The sequence below is a fragment of the Ambystoma mexicanum genome, chromosome 10 (assembly GCF_040938575.1).
Source record: "Ambystoma mexicanum isolate Mex_15411 chromosome 10, UKY_AmexF1_1, whole genome shotgun sequence".
NCBI classification, from domain to species: domain Eukaryota; kingdom Metazoa; phylum Chordata; class Amphibia; order Caudata; family Ambystomatidae; genus Ambystoma; species Ambystoma mexicanum.
The window spans coordinates 586,169,190-586,190,812 of record NC_090932.1 but is presented as its reverse complement, the minus strand read 5'-3'; positions in this window follow the sequence as shown (position 1 = coordinate 586,190,812).

Sequence of the window (21,623 nt, the reverse complement as noted above, 5' to 3'; positions counted from 1 at the left end):
TTAGTAGCATTGAGATATCACATCTCATGCTATCGGAAGGGTCTCAGGTTTGGAAAGGGAAGGATTGGAGTTCACATGTTATAGGATGGTTCTCAGGTTTGGTTTTAGAAGCATTACGATATAACATCTCATGCTATAGGAAGGGTCTCAGGTTTGGAATGGGAAGGAGTTGGATATCACATTGAATGGGAAGGAGTTTGATATCACATCTCAAGCTATAGGAAGGGTCTCAGGTTTGGAAAGGGAATGATTTGGATTTCACATCTCATGTTATAGGATGGTTCTCATGTTTGGTTTTAGAAGCATTGAGATATCACATCTCATGCTATCAGAAGGGTCTCAGGTTTGGAATGGGAAGGAGTTTGATATCACATCTCATGCTATAGGAAGGATCTCAGGTTTGGTATTAGAAGCATTGAGATATCACATCTCATGCTATAGGAAGGGTCTCAGGATTGGAATCGGAAGGAGTTGTATATGACATCTCATGCTGTTAAGACGGATTTCTGAACTCTGTCCTGGTGGCGCAGAAGTTCAGAAGGCCAACCTAATTACTTGGAACAGGGTAACCTCTGGACGAACCAGACCAATCAAGGTAGCGATCGGATTTGGATATCACATCTCATGCTAAAGGAAGGGTCTTAGGTTTGGAAGGGGAAGGATTTGGATATCACATCTCATGTTATAGGACGGGTCCCAGGTTTGGTATTAGAAGCATTGAGATATCACAACTCATGCTATAGGAAGGGTCTCAGGATTGGAATGGGAAGGAGTTGGATATCACATGTCATGCTAAAGGAAGGGTCTCAGGTTTGATAGAAGCATTGAGATTTCACATCTCATGCTATAGGAAGGGTCTCAGGATTGGAATGGGAAGGAGTTGGATATCACATCTCATGCCATAGGAAGGGTCTCAGATTTGGTATAAGCATTGAGATATCACATCTCTGCTATCGGAAGGGTCTCAGGATAGGAATGGGAAGGACTTAGATATCACATCTCATGCTATAGGGAGGGTCTCAGTTTTGATATTAGAAGCATTGAGATATCACATCTCATGCTATCGGAAGGGTCCCAGGATTGGAATGGGAAGGAGTTGGATATCACATCTCAAGCTATCTCAGGATTGGAATGGGAAGGAGTTTGATATCACATCTCAAGCTATAGGAAGGGTCTCAGGTTTGGAAAGGGAAGGATTTGGATTTCACATCTCATGTTGTAGGATGGTTCTCATGTTTGGTTTTAGAAGCATTGAGATATCACATCTCATGCTATCGGAAGGGTCTCAGGTTTGGAAAGGGAAGGATTTGGATTTCACATATGTTATAGGATGGTTCTCAGGTTTGGTTTTAGAAGCAGTAAGATATCACATCTCATGCTATAGGAAGGGTCTCAGGTTTGGAATGGGAAGGAGTTGGATACAAATCTCATGTTATAGGAAGGATCTCAGGTTTGGTATTAGAAGCATTGAGATATCACATATCATGCTATAGGAAAGGTCTCAGGATTGGAATGGGAAGGAGTTGGATATCACATCACATGCTAAATGAAAGGTCTCAGGTTTGGAAGGGGAAGGATTTGGATCTCACATATGTTTTAGGACGGGTGTCAGGTTTGGTATTAGAAGCATTGAGATATCACATCTCATGGTATAGGAAGGGTCTCAGGATTGGAATGGGAAGGAGTTGGATAGCACATCTCAAGCTATCTCAGGATTGGAATGGGAAGGAGTTTGATATCACATCTCAAGCTATAGGAAGGGTCTCAGGTTTGGAAAGGGAATGATTTGGATTTCACATGTTACAGGATAGTTCTTATGTTTGGTTTTAGAAGCATTGAGATATCACATCTCATGTTATAGGAAGGATCTCAGGTTTGGTATTAGAAGCATTGAGATATCACATCTCATGCTATAGGAAGGGTCTCAGGTTTGGAATGGGAAGGAGTTGGATATCACATCTCATGCTATAGGAAGGATCTCAGGTTTGGTGTTAGAAGCATTGAGATATCAGATCTCATGCTATCGGAAGGATCTCAGGTTTGGTATTAGAAGCATTGAGATATCACATCTCATGCTACCAGAAGGGTCTCAGGATTGGAATGGGAAGGAGTCGGATATCACATCTCATGCTAAAGGGAGGGTTTCAGGTTTGGAAGTGGAAGGATTTGGATATCACATCTCATGTTATAGGAAGATCTCAGGTTTGGTATTAGAAGCATTGAGATATCACATCTCATGCTATCGGAAGGATCTCAGGTTTGGTATTAGAAGCATTGAGATATCACATCTCATGCTATAGGAAGGGTCTCAGGATTGGAATGGGAAGGAGTTGGATATCACATCTCATGCTATAGGAAGGGTTTCAGGTTTGGTATTACAAACATTGTGATATTACATCTCATGCTATAGGAAGGGTTTCAGGATTGGATTGGGAAGGAGTTGGATATCACATCTCATGCTATAGGAAGGGTCTCAGGTTTGGAATGGGAAGGATTTGTACATCACATCTCTTGCTATAGGAAGGGCCTCAGGTTTGGTAAGAGAAACATTAAGATATCACATCTCATGCTATCGGAAGGGTCTCAGGATTGGAATGGGAAGGAGTTGGATATCACATCTCAAGCTATCTCAGGATTGGAATGGGAAGGAGTTTGATATCACATCTCAAGCTATAGGAAGGGTCTCAAGTTTGGAAGGGGAAGGATTTGGATTTCACATCTCATGTTTTAGGACGGGTCTCAGGTTTGGTATTAGAAACATTGAGATATCACATCTCATGGTATAGGAAGGGTTTCAGGATTGGAATGGGAAGGATTTGGATATCACATCTCTTGCTATAGGAAGGGTCTCAGGTTTTTTATTAGAAACATTGAGCCATCACATCTCATGCTATAGGAAGGGTTTCAGAATTGGAATGGAAGGATTTGGATATCACATCTCATGCTAATTGAAGGGTCTCAGGTTTGGAAGGGGAAGAATTTGGATATCATATCTCATGTTATAGGACGGGTCCCAGGTTTGGTATTAGAAGCATTGAGATATCACATCTCATGCTATAGGAGGTGTCTCAGGATTGGAATGGGAAGGAGTTGGATATCACGTCTCATGTTATAGGAAGGGTCTCAGGATTGGAATGGCAAGGAGTTGGATATCACATCTCATGCTAAAGGAAGGGTCTCAGGTTTGATAGAAGCATTGAGATCACATCTCATGCTATAGGAAGGAATTCAGGATTGCAATGGGAAGGAGTTGGATATCACATATCATGCCATAGGATGGGTCATCAGGTTTGGTATAAGCATTGAGATATCACATCTCTGCTATCGGAAGGGTCTCAGGATAGGAATGGGAAGGACTTAGATACTCATACTATAGGGAGGGTCTCAGTTTTGATATTAGAAGCATTGAGCTATCACATCTCATGCTATCGGAAGGGTCTCAGGATTGGAATGGGATGGAGTTGGATACAACATCTCAAGCTATCTCAGGATTGGAATGGGAAGGAGTTTGATATCACATCTCAAGCTATAGGAAGGGTCTCAGGTTTGGAAGGGGAAGTATTTGGATCTCACATCTCATGTTTTAGGACGGGTCTCAGGTTTGGTATTAGAAGCATTGAGATATCACATCTCATGGTATAGGAAGGGTCTCAGGATTGGAATGGGAAGGAGTTGGATATCACATCTCAAGCTATCTCAGGATTGGAATGGGAAGGAGTTTGATATCACATCTCAAGCTATAGGAAGGGTCTCAGGTTTGGAAAGGGAAGGATTTGGATTTCACATCTCATGTTATAGGATGGTTCTCATGTTTGGTTTTAGTAGCATTGAGATATCACATCTCATGCTATCGGAAGGGTCTCAGGTTTGGAAAGGGAAGGATTTGGAGTTCACATGTTATAGGATGGTTCTCAGGTTTGGTTTTAGAAGCATTACGATATAACATCTCATGCTATAGGAAGGGTCTCAGGTTTGGAATGGGAAGGAGTTGGATATCACATTGAATGGGAAGGAGTTTGATATCACATCTCAAGCTATAGGAAGGGTCTCAGGTTTGGAAAGGGAATGATTTGGATTTCACATCTCATGTTATAGGATGGTTCTCATGTTTGGTTTTAGAAGCATTGAGATATCACATCTCATGCTATCAGAAGGGTCTCAGGTTTGGAATGGGAAGGAGTTTGATATCACATCTCATGCTATAGGAAGGATCTCAGGTTTGGTATTAGAAGCATTGAGATATCACATCTCATGCTATAGGAAGGGTCTCAGGATTGGAATCGGAAGGAGTTGTATATGACATCTCATGCTGTTAAGACGGATTTCTGAACTCTGTCCTGGTGGCGCAGAAGTTCAGAAGGCCAACCTAATTACTTGGAACAGGGTAACCTCTGGACGAACCAGACCAATCAAGGTAGCGATCGGATTTGGATATCACATCTCATGCTAAAGGAAGGGTCTTAGGTTTGGAAGGGGAAGGATTTGGATATCACATCTCATGTTATAGGACGGGTCCCAGGTTTGGTATTAGAAGCATTGAGATATCACAACTCATGCTATAGGAAGGGTCTCAGGATTGGAATGGGAAGGAGTTGGATATCACATGTCATGCTAAAGGAAGGGTCTCAGGTTTGATAGAAGCATTGAGATTTCACATCTCATGCTATAGGAAGGGTCTCAGGATTGGAATGGGAAGGAGTTGGATATCACATCTCATGCCATAGGAAGGGTCTCAGATTTGGTATAAGCATTGAGATATCACATCTCTGCTATCGGAAGGGTCTCAGGATAGGAATGGGAAGGACTTAGATATCACATCTCATGCTATAGGGAGGGTCTCAGTTTTGATATTAGAAGCATTGAGATATCACATCTCATGCTATCGGAAGGGTCCCAGGATTGGAATGGGAAGGAGTTGGATATCACATCTCAAGCTATCTCAGGATTGGAATGGGAAGGAGTTTGATATCACATCTCAAGCTATAGGAAGGGTCTCAGGTTTGGAAAGGGAAGGATTTGGATTTCACATCTCATGTTGTAGGATGGTTCTCATGTTTGGTTTTAGAAGCATTGAGATATCACATCTCATGCTATCGGAAGGGTCTCAGGTTTGGAAAGGGAAGGATTTGGATTTCACATATGTTATAGGATGGTTCTCAGGTTTGGTTTTAGAAGCAGTAAGATATCACATCTCATGCTATAGGAAGGGTCTCAGGTTTGGAATGGGAAGGAGTTGGATACAAATCTCATGTTATAGGAAGGATCTCAGGTTTGGTATTAGAAGCATTGAGATATCACATATCATGCTATAGGAAAGGTCTCAGGATTGGAATGGGAAGGAGTTGGATATCACATCACATGCTAAATGAAAGGTCTCAGGTTTGGAAGGGGAAGGATTTGGATCTCACATATGTTTTAGGACGGGTGTCAGGTTTGGTATTAGAAGCATTGAGATATCACATCTCATGGTATAGGAAGGGTCTCAGGATTGGAATGGGAAGGAGTTGGATAGCACATCTCAAGCTATCTCAGGATTGGAATGGGAAGGAGTTTGATATCACATCTCAAGCTATAGGAAGGGTCTCAGGTTTGGAAAGGGAATGATTTGGATTTCACATGTTACAGGATAGTTCTTATGTTTGGTTTTAGAAGCATTGAGATATCACATCTCATGTTATAGGAAGGATCTCAGGTTTGGTATTAGAAGCATTGAGATATCACATCTCATGCTATAGGAAGGGTCTCAGGTTTGGAATGGGAAGGAGTTGGATATCACATCTCATGCTATAGGAAGGATCTCAGGTTTGGTGTTAGAAGCATTGAGATATCAGATCTCATGCTATCGGAAGGATCTCAGGTTTGGTATTAGAAGCATTGAGATATCACATCTCATGCTACCAGAAGGGTCTCAGGATTGGAATGGGAAGGAGTCGGATATCACATCTCATGCTAAAGGGAGGGTTTCAGGTTTGGAAGTGGAAGGATTTGGATATCACATCTCATGTTATAGGAAGATCTCAGGTTTGGTATTAGAAGCATTGAGATATCACATCTCATGCTATCGGAAGGATCTCAGGTTTGGTATTAGAAGCATTGAGATATCACATCTCATGCTATAGGAAGGGTCTCAGGATTGGAATGGGAAGGAGTTGGATATCACATCTCATGCTATAGGAAGGGTTTCAGGTTTGGTATTACAAACATTGTGATATTACATCTCATGCTATAGGAAGGGTTTCAGGATTGGATTGGGAAGGAGTTGGATATCACATCTCATGCTATAGGAAGGGTCTCAGGTTTGGAATGGGAAGGATTTGTACATCACATCTCTTGCTATAGGAAGGGCCTCAGGTTTGGTAAGAGAAACATTAAGATATCACATCTCATGCTATCGGAAGGGTCTCAGGATTGGAATGGGAAGGAGTTGGATATCACATCTCAAGCTATCTCAGGATTGGAATGGGAAGGAGTTTGATATCACATCTCAAGCTATAGGAAGGGTCTCAAGTTTGGAAGGGGAAGGATTTGGATTTCACATCTCATGTTTTAGGACGGGTCTCAGGTTTGGTATTAGAAACATTGAGATATCACATCTCATGGTATAGGAAGGGTTTCAGGATTGGAATGGGAAGGAGTTGGATATCACATCTCATGCAATAGGAAGGTTCTCAGGTTGGATAGAAGCATTGAGATATCACATCTCATGCTATAGGAAGGGTCTCAGGATTGGAATGGGAAGGAGTTGGATATCACATCTCATGCCATAGGAAGAGTCTCAGGTTTGGTATAAGCATTGAGATATCACATCTCTGCTATCGTAAGGGTCTCAGGATTGGAATAGGAAGGAGTTGGATATCCCATCTCATGCTTTAAGAAGGGTCTCAGGTTTGGTATTAGAAGCATTGAGATATCACATCTCATGCTATAGGAAGGGTCTAAGGATTGGAATGGGAAGGAGTTGGATATCACATCTTATGCTATAGGAAGGGTCTCAGGTTTGGTATTACAAGCATTGTGATATTATATCTCATGCTATAGGAAGGGTCTCAGGATTGGATTGGGAAGGAGTTGGATATCACATCTCATGCTATAGGAAGGGTCTCAGGTTTGGAACGGGAAGGGTTTGTACATCACATCTCTTGCTATAGGAAGGGCCTCAGGTTTGGTATGAGAAACATTGAGATATCACATCTCATGTTATAGGAAGGATATCAGGTTTGGTATTAGAAGCATTGAGATATCACATCTCATGATATAGGAAGGGTCTCAGGATTGGAATGGGAAGGAGTTGGATATCACATCTCATGCTATAGGAAGGGTCTCAGGTTTGGTAGAAGCATTGAGATATCACATCTCATGCTATAGGAAGGGTCTCTGGATTGGAATGGGAAGTAGTTGTATATGACATCTCATGCCATAGGAAGGGTAGCACATATGCTATAGGAAGGGTCTCAGGTTTGGAACACGGGAAGGAGTTGGATATCACATCTCATGCTTTAAGAAGGGTCTCAGTTTTGGTATTAGAAGCATTGAGATATCACATCTCATGCTATAGGAAGGGTCTCAGGATTGGAATGGGAACGAGTTGGATATCACATCTCATGCTATAGGAAGGGTCTCAGGATTGGATTGGGAAGGAGTCGGATATCACATCCCATGCTATAGGAAAGGTCTCAGGTTTGGAATGGGAATGATTTGTATATCACATCTCTTGCTATAGGAAGGGCCTCAGGTTTGGTATCAGAAACATTGAGATATCACATCTCATGGTATAGGAAGGGTCTCAGGTTTGGAATGGGAAGGAGTTGGATACAAATCTCATGTTATAGGAAGGATCTCAGGTTTGGTATTAGAAGCATTGAGATATCACATATCATGCTATAGGAAAGGTCTCAGGATTGGAATGGGAAGGAGTTGGATATCACATCACATGCTAAATGAAAGGTCTCAGGTTTGGAAGGGGAAGGATTTGGATCTCACATATGTTTTAGGACGGGTGTCAGGTTTGGTATTAGAAGCATTGAGATATCACATCTCATGGTATAGGAAGGGTCTCAGGATTGGAATGGGAAGGAGTTGGATAGCACATCTCAAGCTATCTCAGGATTGGAATGGGAAGGAGTTTGATATCACATCTCAAGCTATAGGAAGGGTCTCAGGTTTGGAAAGGGAATGATTTGGATTTCACATGTTACAGGATAGTTCTTATGTTTGGTTTTAGAAGCATTGAGATATCACATCTCATGTTATAGGAAGGATCTCAGGTTTGGTATTAGAAGCATTGAGATATCACATCTCATGCTATAGGAAGGGTCTCAGGTTTGGAATGGGAAGGAGTTGGATATCACATCTCATGCTATAGGAAGGATCTCAGGTTTGGTGTTAGAAGCATTGAGATATCAGATCTCATGCTATCGGAAGGATCTCAGGTTTGGTATTAGAAGCATTGAGATATCACATCTCATGCTACCAGAAGGGTCTCAGGATTGGAATGGGAAGGAGTCGGATATCACATCTCATGCTAAAGGGAGGGTTTCAGGTTTGGAAGTGGAAGGATTTGGATATCACATCTCATGTTATAGGAAGATCTCAGGTTTGGTATTAGAAGCATTGAGATATCACATCTCATGCTATCGGAAGGATCTCAGGTTTGGTATTAGAAGCATTGAGATATCACATCTCATGCTATAGGAAGGGTCTCAGGATTGGAATGGGAAGGAGTTGGATATCACATCTCATGCTATAGGAAGGGTTTCAGGTTTGGTATTACAAACATTGTGATATTACATCTCATGCTATAGGAAGGGTTTCAGGATTGGATTGGGAAGGAGTTGGATATCACATCTCATGCTATAGGAAGGGTCTCAGGTTTGGAATGGGAAGGATTTGTACATCACATCTCTTGCTATAGGAAGGGCCTCAGGTTTGGTAAGAGAAACATTAAGATATCACATCTCATGCTATCGGAAGGGTCTCAGGATTGGAATGGGAAGGAGTTGGATATCACATCTCAAGCTATCTCAGGATTGGAATGGGAAGGAGTTTGATATCACATCTCAAGCTATAGGAAGGGTCTCAAGTTTGGAAGGGGAAGGATTTGGATTTCACATCTCATGTTTTAGGACGGGTCTCAGGTTTGGTATTAGAAACATTGAGATATCACATCTCATGGTATAGGAAGGGTTTCAGGATTGGAATGGGAAGGAGTTGGATATCACATCTCATGCAATAGGAAGGTTCTCAGGTTGGATAGAAGCATTGAGATATCACATCTCATGCTATAGGAAGGGTCTCAGGATTGGAATGGGAAGGAGTTGGATATCACATCTCATGCCATAGGAAGAGTCTCAGGTTTGGTATAAGCATTGAGATATCACATCTCTGCTATCGTAAGGGTCTCAGGATTGGAATAGGAAGGAGTTGGATATCCCATCTCATGCTTTAAGAAGGGTCTCAGGTTTGGTATTAGAAGCATTGAGATATCACATCTCATGCTATAGGAAGGGTCTAAGGATTGGAATGGGAAGGAGTTGGATATCACATCTTATGCTATAGGAAGGGTCTCAGGTTTGGTATTACAAGCATTGTGATATTATATCTCATGCTATAGGAAGGGTCTCAGGATTGGATTGGGAAGGAGTTGGATATCACATCTCATGCTATAGGAAGGGTCTCAGGTTTGGAACGGGAAGGGTTTGTACATCACATCTCTTGCTATAGGAAGGGCCTCAGGTTTGGTATGAGAAACATTGAGATATCACATCTCATGTTATAGGAAGGATATCAGGTTTGGTATTAGAAGCATTGAGATATCACATCTCATGATATAGGAAGGGTCTCAGGATTGGAATGGGAAGGAGTTGGATATCACATCTCATGCTATAGGAAGGGTCTCAGGTTTGGTAGAAGCATTGAGATATCACATCTCATGCTATAGGAAGGGTCTCTGGATTGGAATGGGAAGTAGTTGTATATGACATCTCATGCCATAGGAAGGGTAGCACATATGCTATAGGAAGGGTCTCAGGTTTGGAACACGGGAAGGAGTTGGATATCACATCTCATGCTTTAAGAAGGGTCTCAGTTTTGGTATTAGAAGCATTGAGATATCACATCTCATGCTATAGGAAGGGTCTCAGGATTGGAATGGGAACGAGTTGGATATCACATCTCATGCTATAGGAAGGGTCTCAGGATTGGATTGGGAAGGAGTCGGATATCACATCCCATGCTATAGGAAAGGTCTCAGGTTTGGAATGGGAATGATTTGTATATCACATCTCTTGCTATAGGAAGGGCCTCAGGTTTGGTATCAGAAACATTGAGATATCACATCTCATGGTATAGGAAGGATCTCAGTATTGGAATGGAAAGGGGTTGGATATCACATCTCATGTTATAGGAAGGATATCAGGTTTGGTATTAGAAGCATTGAGATATCACATCTCATGCTATAGGAAGGGTCTCCGGATTGGAATGGGAAGTAGTTGTATATGACATCTCATGCCATAGGAAGGGTAGCACATATGCTATAGGAAGGGTCTCAGGTTTGGAACACGGGAAGGAGTTGGATATCACATCTCATGCTTTAAGAAGGGTCTCAGTTTTGGTATTAGAAGCATTGAGATATTACATCTCATGCTATAGGAAGGGTCTCAGGATTGGAATGGGAACGAGTTGGATATCACATCTCATGCTATAGGAAGGGTCTCAGGATTGGATTGGGAAGGAGTCGGATATCACATCCCATGCTATAGGAAAGGTCTCAGGTTTGGAATGGGAATGATTTGTATATCACATCTCTTGCTATAGGAAGGGCCTCAGGTTTGGTATCAGAAACATTGAGATATCACATCTCATGGTATAGGAAGGATCTCAGTATTGGAATGGAAAGGGGTTGGATATCACATCTCATGTTATAGGAAGGATATCAGGTTTGGTATTAGAAGCATTGAGATATCACATCTCATGCTATAGGAAGGGTCTCGGGATTGGAATGGGAAGGAGTTGGATATCACATCTCATGCTATAGGAAGGGTCTCAGGTTTGGTAGGAGCATTGAGATATCACATCTCATGCTATAGGAAGGGTCTCAGGATTGGAATGGGAAGGAGTAGTATATGACATCTCATGCCATAGGAAGGGTCTCAGGTTTGGTATAAGCATTGAGATATCACATCTCTGCTATCGGAAGGGTCTCGGGATTGGAATGGGAAGGAGTTGGATATTACATTCTTGCTATAGGAAGGGTCTCAGGTTTGGAATGGGAAGGAGTTGGATATCCCATCTCATGTCATAGGAAGGATCTCAGGTTTGCTATTAGAAGCACTGATATATCACATCTCATGCTATAGGAATGGTCTCAGGATTGGAATGGGAAGGAGTTGGATATTACATTCTTGCTATAGGAAGGGTCTCAGGTTTGGAACGGGAAGGAGTTGGATATCACATCTCATGCTTTAAGAAGGGTCTCAGTTTTGGTATTAGAAGCATTGAGATATCACATCTCATGCTATAGGAAGGGTCTCAGGATTGGAATGGGAAGGAGTTGGATATCACATCTCATGCTATAGGAAGGGTCTCAGGTTTGGTATTACAAGCATTGCGATATTACATCTCATGCTATAGGAAGGGTCTCAGGTTTGGAATGGGGAGGATTTGTATATCACATCTCTTGCTATAGGAAGGGCCTCAGGTTTGGTATGAGAAACATTGAGATATCACATCTCATGGTATAGGAAGGATCTCAGGATTGGAATGGGAAGGAGTTGGATATCACATCTCATGTTATAGGAAGGATATCAGGTTTGGTATTAGAAGCATTGAGATATCACATCTCATGCTATAGGAAGTGTCTCTGTTTTGGGATGGGAAGGAGTTGGAGATAACATCTCATGCTATATGAAGGGTCTCAGGTTTGGTATTAGAAGCTTTGAGATATCACATTTCATACTATAGGAAGGGTCTCTTGTTTGGGATGGGAAGGAGTTGGATATCACATCTCATGCTATAACAAGGGTCTCAGGTTTGGTATTAGAAGCATTGAGATATCACATCTCATGCTATAGGAAGGGTCTCAGGTTTGGAATGGGAAGGAGTTGGATATCACATCTCAGGCTATAGGAAGGATCTCAGTTTTGGAATGAGAAGGAGTTGGATATCACATATCATGTTATATGAAGGCTCTCAGGTTTGGTATTAGAAGCATTGAGATATCACATCTCATGCTATAGTAAGGGTCTCAGGATTGGCATGGGAAGGAGTTTGATATCACATCTCATGCTAAAGGAAGGGTCTCCTGTTTGGAATGGGAAGGAGTTGGATATCACATCTCATGTTATAGGAAGGATCTCAGGTTTGGTATTAGAAACATTGAGATAACACATCTCATGCTATAGGAAGGGTCTCAGGATTGAAATGGGAAGGAGTTGGATATCACATCTCATGCTATCGTAAGGGTCTCAGGATTGGAATAAGAAGGAGTTGGATATCCCATCTCATGCTTTAAGAAGGGTCTCAGGTTTGGTATTAGAATAATTGAGATATCACATCTCATGCTATAGGAAGGGTCTAAGGATTGGAATGGGAAGGAGTTGGATATCACACATGCTATAGGAAGGGTCTCAGGTTTGGTATTACAAGCATTGTGATATTACATCTCATGCTATAGGAAGGGTCTCAGGATTGGATTGGGAAGTAGTTGGATATCACATCTGATGCTATAGGAAGGGTCTCAGGTTTGGAATGGGAAGGATTTGTACATCACATCTCTTGCTATAGGAAGGGCCTCAGGTTTGGTATGAGAAACATTGAAATATCACATCTCATGGTATAGGAAGGATCTCAGGATTGGAATGTGAAGGAGTTGGATATCACATCTCGTGTTATAGGAAGGATATCAAGTTTGGTATTAGAAGCATTGAGATATCACATCTCATGCTATAGGAAGGGTCTCAGGTTTGGTAGAAGCATTGAGATATCACATCTCATGCTATAGGAAGGGTCTCAGGATTGGAATGGGAAGGAGTAGTATATGACCTCTCATGCCATAGGAAGGGTCTCAGGTTTGGTACAAGCATTGAGATATCACATCTCTGCTATCGGAAGGGTCTCAGGTTTGGAAAGGGAAGGAGTTGGATATCACGTCTCATGCTATAGGAAGGTTCTCAGGTTTGGTATTAGAAGCATTGAGATATCACATCTCATGCTATAGGAAGGGTCTCAGTATTGGAATGGGAAGAAGTTGGATATCACATCTCATGCTACAGGAAGGGTCTCAGGTTTGGAATGGGAAGGAATTGGATATCACATCTCATGTTATAGGAAGGATCTCAGGTCTGGTATTAGAAGCATTGTGATATCACATCTCATGCCATAGGAAGGGTCTCAGGTTTGGAGTGGGAAGGAGTTGGATATCACATCTCATGCTATAGGAAGGGTCTCAGGTTTGGTAGAAGCATTGAGATATCACATCTCATGCTATAGGAAGGGTCTCCGGATTGGAATGGGTAGTAGTTGTATATTACATCTCATGCCATAGGAAGGGTCTCAGGTTTGGTATAAGCATTGAGATATCACATCTCTGCTATCGGAAGGGTCTCAGGATTGGAATGGGAAGGAGTTGGATATCCCATCTCATGTTATAGGAAGGGTCTCAGGTTTGGTATTAGAAGCATTGAGATATCACATCTCATGCTATAGGAAAGGTCTCAGGATTGGGATGGGAAGGACTTGGATATCTCATCTCATGTTATAGGACGGGTCTCAGGTGTGGTATTAGAAGGATTGAGATATCACATTGCATGCTGTAGGAAGGGTCTCAGGTTTGGAATGGGAAGGAATTGGATATCACATCTCATGTCATAGGAAGGATCTCAGGTTTGCTATTAGAAGCATTGAGATATCACTTCTCAAGCTATAGGAAGGGTCTCAGGTTTGGAAAGGGAAGGAATTGGATTTCACATCTCATGTTGTAGGATGGTTCTCATGTTTGGTTTTAGAAGCATTGAGATATCACATCTCATGCTATCGGAAGGGTCTCAGGTTTGGAAAGGGAAGGATTTGGATTTCACATATGTTATAGGATGGTTCTCAGGTTTGGTTTTAGAAGCAGTAAGATATCACATCTCATGCTATAGGAAGGGTCTCAGGTTTGGAATGGGAAGGAGTTGGATACAAATCTCATGTTATAGGAAGGATCTCAGGTTTGGTATTAGAAGCATTGAGATATCACATATCATGCTATAGGAAAGGTCTCAGGATTGGAATGGGAAGGAGTTGGATATCACATCACATGCTAAAGGAAAGGTCTCAGGTTTGGAAGGGGAAGGATTTGGATCTCACATATGTTTTAGGACGGGTGTCAGGTTTGGTATTAGAAGCATTGAGATATCACATCTCATGGTATAGGAAGGGTCTCAGGATTGGAATGGGAAGGAGTTGGATAGCACATCTCAAGCTATCTCAGGATTGGAATGGGAAGGAGTTTGATATCACATCTCAAGCTATAGGAAGGGTCTCAGGTTTGGAAAGGGAATGATTTGGATTTGACATGTTACAGGATAGTTCTCATGTTTGGTTTTAGAAGCATTGAGATATCACATCTCATGTTATAGGAAGTGTTAAGACGGATTTCTGAACTCTGTCCTGGTGGCGCAGAGGTTCAGAAGGCCAACCTAATTACTTGGAACAGGGTAACCTCTGGACAAGCCAGACCAATCAAGGTAGCGATCGCGGCGGTCAAGACTAGGTCTCAAGAGGGGTGAGGGTGACTGAAAGCCCGCAATGAGCACACAAAGCAAGAGCGCTTACAAACTACTCCAAACAGTTGTTTATATCAAAAATAGATACACATTTATTATAAGGCCTTGAAACTAATAACCACAGTAAAAGCAGCAATATACAACGATATTAAACCAACACATACACTATCCACCCAATATATATACAGAATACACAGTTTCACAGCATTAGCAGCACGAAATATGTTATCCACCTGCAGGGGAAGGAAAACAGGCAGTGCGAACCAATGCGAGTGATATGTCCGCCTTCTGAGGCCCCTAACTGGATGGTAGTCCAATCCCTACGAAGAGTGGAGCCTAGCGCTCAAAAGTACCTGCACACGCCGGTGCCAATGGGCAGAAGGTGAAGCTCTTCGGAGGACGTTGAACAGCTCTGTAGGGAGCTCTAATGAAGGAGAACACGGTCCGCGACTCTAGCGCAGCCTCCACTGTGAGGCAGAAGCAGGGCGCGAGTACGGACAAGGGGTGCTGTATTCACAGCGGGGAAAAGCAAGGGGCACTGCAGGAGGGCGACCAGATCCTAGCTAATCTACTCACCGGTCCCCGAAGCAAGCAGGCCCGAGCTTCTCCTCGATAGATGCAGCTTCTGGCAGGTTCTGAAGAGCAGGGAACGTCTCGTCGTCGTGCAGAGTAAAAAGACGTCCCGATCGAAGAAACAAGCACAGTTTTGTCGCCACAGCAGGGCAACGGAACGGCCGGGTGTATTCAAGCCAAACGAGCACTGCTCACCTCTAGCTTAGGGTTGCTAAGCAAACGAAGCGTGTGAGCGTGCCCCGGACTCAGAATACCACCCAACCTGTCGGCGATTACAGAGCAGGCCTCCTTAGTAAGCTGGTCAGTCAACTGGATGGCCCAGAGACACTTCCGAAGGCTTACAGCAGGAGTTGATGAAGGTGCCGGGAATAGCTGGTCCTGCTATTCCAATAGGTCGAAGCGCCAGTACAGGCCTTCTTGTTCGATCTTAGGTGGAAAGGGCTTCACCGGACGACAGCAATGAGGAGCAGAAGTTCTTCAGGGGGTCACCAGTGATTCCTCGGTCCAGCCTCGTGTTCGCAGGATACTTGGCTCCTGTATCCCTGGGTTCGTAAGAACTCAGGAGATCGACATGGTAGTGGTGTTTCCAGCTCCCTCTTATCCACGGTTCCCTTCGCGCCAAAACGGAGGGGAGCCAATGGGAGATCCGCTCATCAACACACATACCATACGTGGACCAATCACGGACCACAGTGGTCCCAGGCATTCACACCACCCTAGACTCTCTGGCACCCAGGATGTGTATTGGGACCAGACAGCCCAGCCCACATCCTGGGGGCACTCAAACGACATGTAGAAGCCCGCGAAAGCAACCGTGTTTCGCGGGAAACTACATGCCCAAATAAGGAAGGCCCCGGGTCGCCTGACCTGGGGGAAGGTAAAGGGAGCAAGACGGACAGTGGACGAGACAAAGGAGCCTCGTGGTCCGGCCATTTTGTGTAGCCGGGCCACCCTTTTGTGTTCGCGGCAAAAACGTGCTCAGAACGGCAAAAGGAGCTCAAAATAAACCAAATGATCGCTGCCACCAGCCCAGTCCCTGAATGACTTGCACCGATCCAAAAACCATCCTACAAGAGTGTCTAGGGTCTGTAGAAGGCTAGAGACCCAAGAGAGCTGTAACTTAGCTTACAGTGCCCTCTTGTGTCGTGTTGCACTAAAATGGCGACACGATAAAAGAAACTACGGGAAACAGCGTTCCCCGGTACTGACTGTCTTAAGGGCATGTCAGTTTCCCCGTAAGAAAGGAGCGAAAGCCCAGAGGAGTACAGCAGAAGGCTGCACTTCTCTGGCAAAGTCAAGAAAACAGGTTGAAAACAATAGCAAAAAGTTTAGGGGTTGCCACATGGAAGGAAAGTTCCCTACAATAACGAAATCTTTCCTAACACTCGCCCCTCCCAGACTATGGACAGGGGGAACTAATCCACCCCTGGATGAGTCTCTTGTTCAGGTCGGTAAAACATTCTGGACAACCCATCAGCATTGCTATGTTGGACACCTGGCCTATGCTCAATAGTGAAGTCGAAGCCTTGTAGACTTATGGACCACCTAAGCAACTTTGGATTCTCCCCCTTCATGTTCATTAGCCACTTTAACGGCTTATGGTCAGTCTGCACAGTGAAGTGGGTCCCATAGAGGTAGGGCCGCAGCTTCCTTAGGGCCCACACAACAGAGAAACATTCTTTCTCTACCGTGGACCATCTGAGCTCTCTGTCCTTAAGCTGGCGACTAATAAAACCGATAGGGTGTTCCTTACCCTTCTCATCTACTTGTGATAGTACAGCTCCTATCCCAGTGTCAGAGGCATCCGTCTGCACGATAAAAGGTCTTTGATAATCAGGGGCCCTGAGCACAGGGGCCTGGCACAAGGAGTCTTTCAAGCCATTGAAGGCCTTCTCACACTCGTCAGTCCAAGTTACCTTCTTGGGTTTCTTCGGAGTTGTGAGGGCAGTCAGAGGAGCAGCTATGGTGCCATAGTCTGCCATAAAATTGCGGTAATAACCCGTGAGTCCTAAGAAGGCTCTCACTTGGGTTTGCGTAGTGGGGGTAGGCCAGTCTTGTACCGCTGGTACCTTACTGGATAGAGGCTGTCTCCTCCCTCCACCTACTTCATGTCCAAGGCAAACCACTGAGCCTTGTCCATTTTGGTGAGGGGCCACTCGGACACCCTCAAAAGAGCTTTCTGAAGGACTGCTTTGGAACAGGTCAGGGAGAGGTTCAGACTCCTCTTCCTCAACGTCTGAAGCCAATAGCAGTGCTGCGATTTCGCCGCTTGGGACGAAAGCCTTCAGCCTATTCACGGGAAACACTTTTAGAGCCTGTCCAGGCCTTCCAAGGTCCACTGAATAGCTAACCTCACCCAGGGGCTCCACCACTGGGTAAGGGCCTGACCATTTGTCCTGTAAAGCTCGAGGCCTTATGGGATTCACGATCAGGACTTGCTGGCCATGTGTAACGTTGATGAGGGAAGCTTTCTGGTCGTACCAATGTTTCACCAGCGCTTGCCCTGCCTTCAATTTAGCACTAGCCAAGCCCATCAGAAGTACCATCCGTTTTCTGAGCCCTAGCACATAATCAACTACATTGGTAGTAACAGGGGGAGTGGGCATCTCCCATCCCTCCTTGACAATGGCTAAGGGTCCCCGTACGGGATGACCGAACAGAAGTTCGAAGGGGCTGAAGCCAACACCCTCCTGTGGTACCTCTCGGTAGGCAAACAGTAAGCATGAAACAAGAAGATCCCATTCTCTTCTCTGAGGCTCCTCCAGAGCCCCAATCATGCTCGTTAACGTCCTGTTGAAACGCCCCCCCAGACCATCGGTCTGGGGGCGGTATGCAGAAGAGAACCTGTAGGTGACCCCACATTCTTTCCACATAGCCTGCCTATACTTCGACATAAAGTTGCTGCCATGATCCGACACAACTTCTTTAGGGAAGCCAACCCTAGTGAACATGCCGAGTAAAGCTTCTGCAACTGGCTTGGCAGTTACAGTTGTAAATGGGACGGCCTCAGGATACCGGGTTGCATGGTCGACCAGCACCAGGATAAACCTATTGCCTGAGGATGTTTGCGGGTCAAGGGGACCAACCATGTCGATCCCTACCCTTTCAAATGGTACCCCCACAACTGGGAGCGGTACCAACGGAGCTTGGATTGTCGCGCCAACCTTACCAGACAACTGGCAGGCGGCACAACTCCTGCAGTGACTTTCTACTTGCACCCCCATCTTGGGCCAGTAGAAGTGCATAGATAACCTTTGCTTGGTCCTCTTCATTCCAAGGTGACCAGCAAGGGGAACTTCATGCGCCAACTGCAGGAGGAAGGGTCTAACAGAAAGGGGAACCACCAACCTCCTATGGTCTCCTTCTGTAGACTCTGTGGGCTCACTGTACAGGAGTCCACCTTCCCAATAAATCCGATGCTTCCCAGGAGGTTCACCCTCAAGCTGGGAGCAGGCCTGTCTCCTTAGGCCTTCCAGAGATGGGCACTCACGTTGGCCCTTACTGAAGTCGTCCCTATCAGGACCTCCTTCAACTAACAAGTCTTTTAGTTCAGGATGGTCGTTGGGGTCGAACACTTCAGGCATCGCCACCTCCTCGTCAGGCTCGGGCGATTGACCAACTCCCTCCACCGCAGTGGTAGGCGAGCTCGGGGGAATATTCTCTTTCCCCCGTCGGGACTTGTTGACTCCTTTCGCCTTGGGTTTCCCCTTCGGCTGGGGCGGCGTATTGGACTTGGCCAATGCTGCCCGTGCTTGAGACCGTGTGTAGGGTCTTTCGGCAGTGTCTCCTACGAGCCCTAGAGCTCTGAGATCATTGCCCAACAAGACCTTTCCCGGGACGTTTCTCTGAATGCTCACTGGAATCCTAACTGCTGTACCATTTAAAGTTAGATTAACAGGGATCACGGGAAACATACGGAGGGGGCCGTCAGCCAACTTAGTGGGCATCAGAGGAGCTCTGGCAACTTCCTCTGAGTCTACCAAGGTAGAATCCACTACAGTTCGACTGCACCCACTATCCCTAAGAGCTGGAGTATCCACTCCATTGATCAGCACACTGTCTTTAAAGTAGTGCTTGGTATTATCCGGAATCCTAGCATACGCCTCTGCGACTTTAGGCTCCCAGGAACCCAGGGACACTAAAACTACCTCAGCCTCTATTCCGCTGGGAAATGAGTCTGAGGAGAAGGATGCTCCTGTAATCTCTTCTTCCTCGTAGGAGGAGAAGGCCAGATTAGCGGAGTGGACCCCCAAAGGTCTAACCTTACAACGGGGATCCCCCTTCACATGGTCAGTTGCTCCACAAGAAAAACAAGCCCCATTGGGTCTGTTTACGTAGGGAGGCTTATTATAACCAGAGTTCTGTTTCGGAGGCGAACCTCCACTACCCTGTGAGTTCTCGTATGGCTTACCCTTATTTTTCTTTTTGTGGCCCTTATGGGAAGAAGATTTAGCAGATTCCCCACCCTCCACATCTTTGGACTTTTTCCCTTCCTCCTGCTTACCAGGATGAGTTTTGTCCTTATGGGACACTCGATGTGACACCCATAAGTCTGCTGCAATGGCCAGCTTCTTAGGATCTATCTCCTTCGAATCGGCCAAATGCTGCTTAAGCTCCGGGGAAGAAGAAGCAAAAATGTGTTCCAGCATGACCAGATTGATCATGCCTTCGAAGGTAGAAACCTTATAACCTTCAACCCAGCCAGTCAAGTTTTTCAGGGACTCAGCTACATACGACACCCAAGTACCACCTTCCTTTTTCTTATACTCTCTAAACCTTTTCAAATATTGGGTCGGAGTCTTCCCAAACTTTAAAATGAGAGTCTGCTTCAACATTGCAAAATCAGCGCGCTCAGCCTTCGACATTTCCATAATGGCACTGCAACCAGAATGGGGCAGTCTGCTGAGTAACCATGCAATCTTATCCGCATTATCAACCTCTTGAACCTCGCATGCATATTCAAACGCATTCAACCAGTCCATAATGTCATTTCGTTCCTCATACACACTGAGCAGATCTTTTGGAAACCGTGGATGAGAGGAAGCCCCAGAACCATGTCCAGGACCCTTGGACCCATTTGCGAACTGAAGCTTGGCCAGTTCCAACTGGTGATCCCTGTCTTTTTGTTTTTCTGCCTGGTCGATTTTCAGTTTGGCTATGCTGAATTCAAGCTCCTGCTGCCTAAACCGCAGCTCTTGCTTCTTGAATTCAAGCATAGCCTCCCCATCAATACTGGCAGAGGAAACATTAGACATTACATCCTCCCTGTCCTCGTGGTCGTGATGGATCAGTGCAGCGGCAGAACCGTCGGTTCTGCCAGTGAGAGCAGCCCCACCACCTTCTGCACTGTCCTCGGAAGTTATAGCGTCAAGCTGCGCTTCTTGCCACGCCACGATTCTCTGGATCATTTCCAATTTAGTGCCTTGAGAGGAAACCCCTCTCTCCGCACACATCTTCTTCAATGTTTCAGATTTCGAAGCATTTAAGGTTAATAAAGTATTCGTTTCCATACTGTCGATAGGACTATGGCCTTTTTAACGTTATATTCAATACTTTACTGCGTGTCCTGGTTGGAATAACCTGAAAACGCCTTAGCTCGTGCGCAACACTGGATACCTTCAGTCGTATCCCACCGCTGTACACCAATTTGTTAAGACGGATTTCTGAACTCTGTCCTGGTGGCGCAGAGGTTCAGAAGGCCAACCTAATTACTTGGAACAGGGTAACCTCTGGACAAGCCAGACCAATCAAGGTAGCGATCGCGGCGGTCAAGACTAGGTCTCAAGAGGGGTGAGGGTGACTGAAAGCCCGCAATGAGCACACAAAGCAAGAGCGCTTACAAACTACTCCAAACAGTTGTTTATATCAAAAATAGATACACATTTATTATAAGGCCTTGAAACTAATAACCACAGTAAAAGCAGCAATATACAACGATATTAAACCAACACATACACTATCCACCCAATATATATACAGAATACACAGTTTCACAGCATTAGCAGCACGAAATATGTTATCCACCTGCAGGGGAAGGAAAACAGGCAGTGCGAACCAATGCGAGTGATATGTCCGCCTTCTGAGGCCCCTAACTGGATGGTAGTCCAATCCCTACGAAGAGTGGAGCCTAGCGCTCAAAAGTACCTGCACACGCCGGTGCCAATGGGCAGAAGGTGAAGCTCTTCGGAGGACGTTGAACAGCTCTGTAGGGAGCTCTAATGAAGGAGAACACGGTCCGCGACTCTAGCGCAGCCTCCACTGTGAGGCAGAAGCAGGGCGCGAGTACGG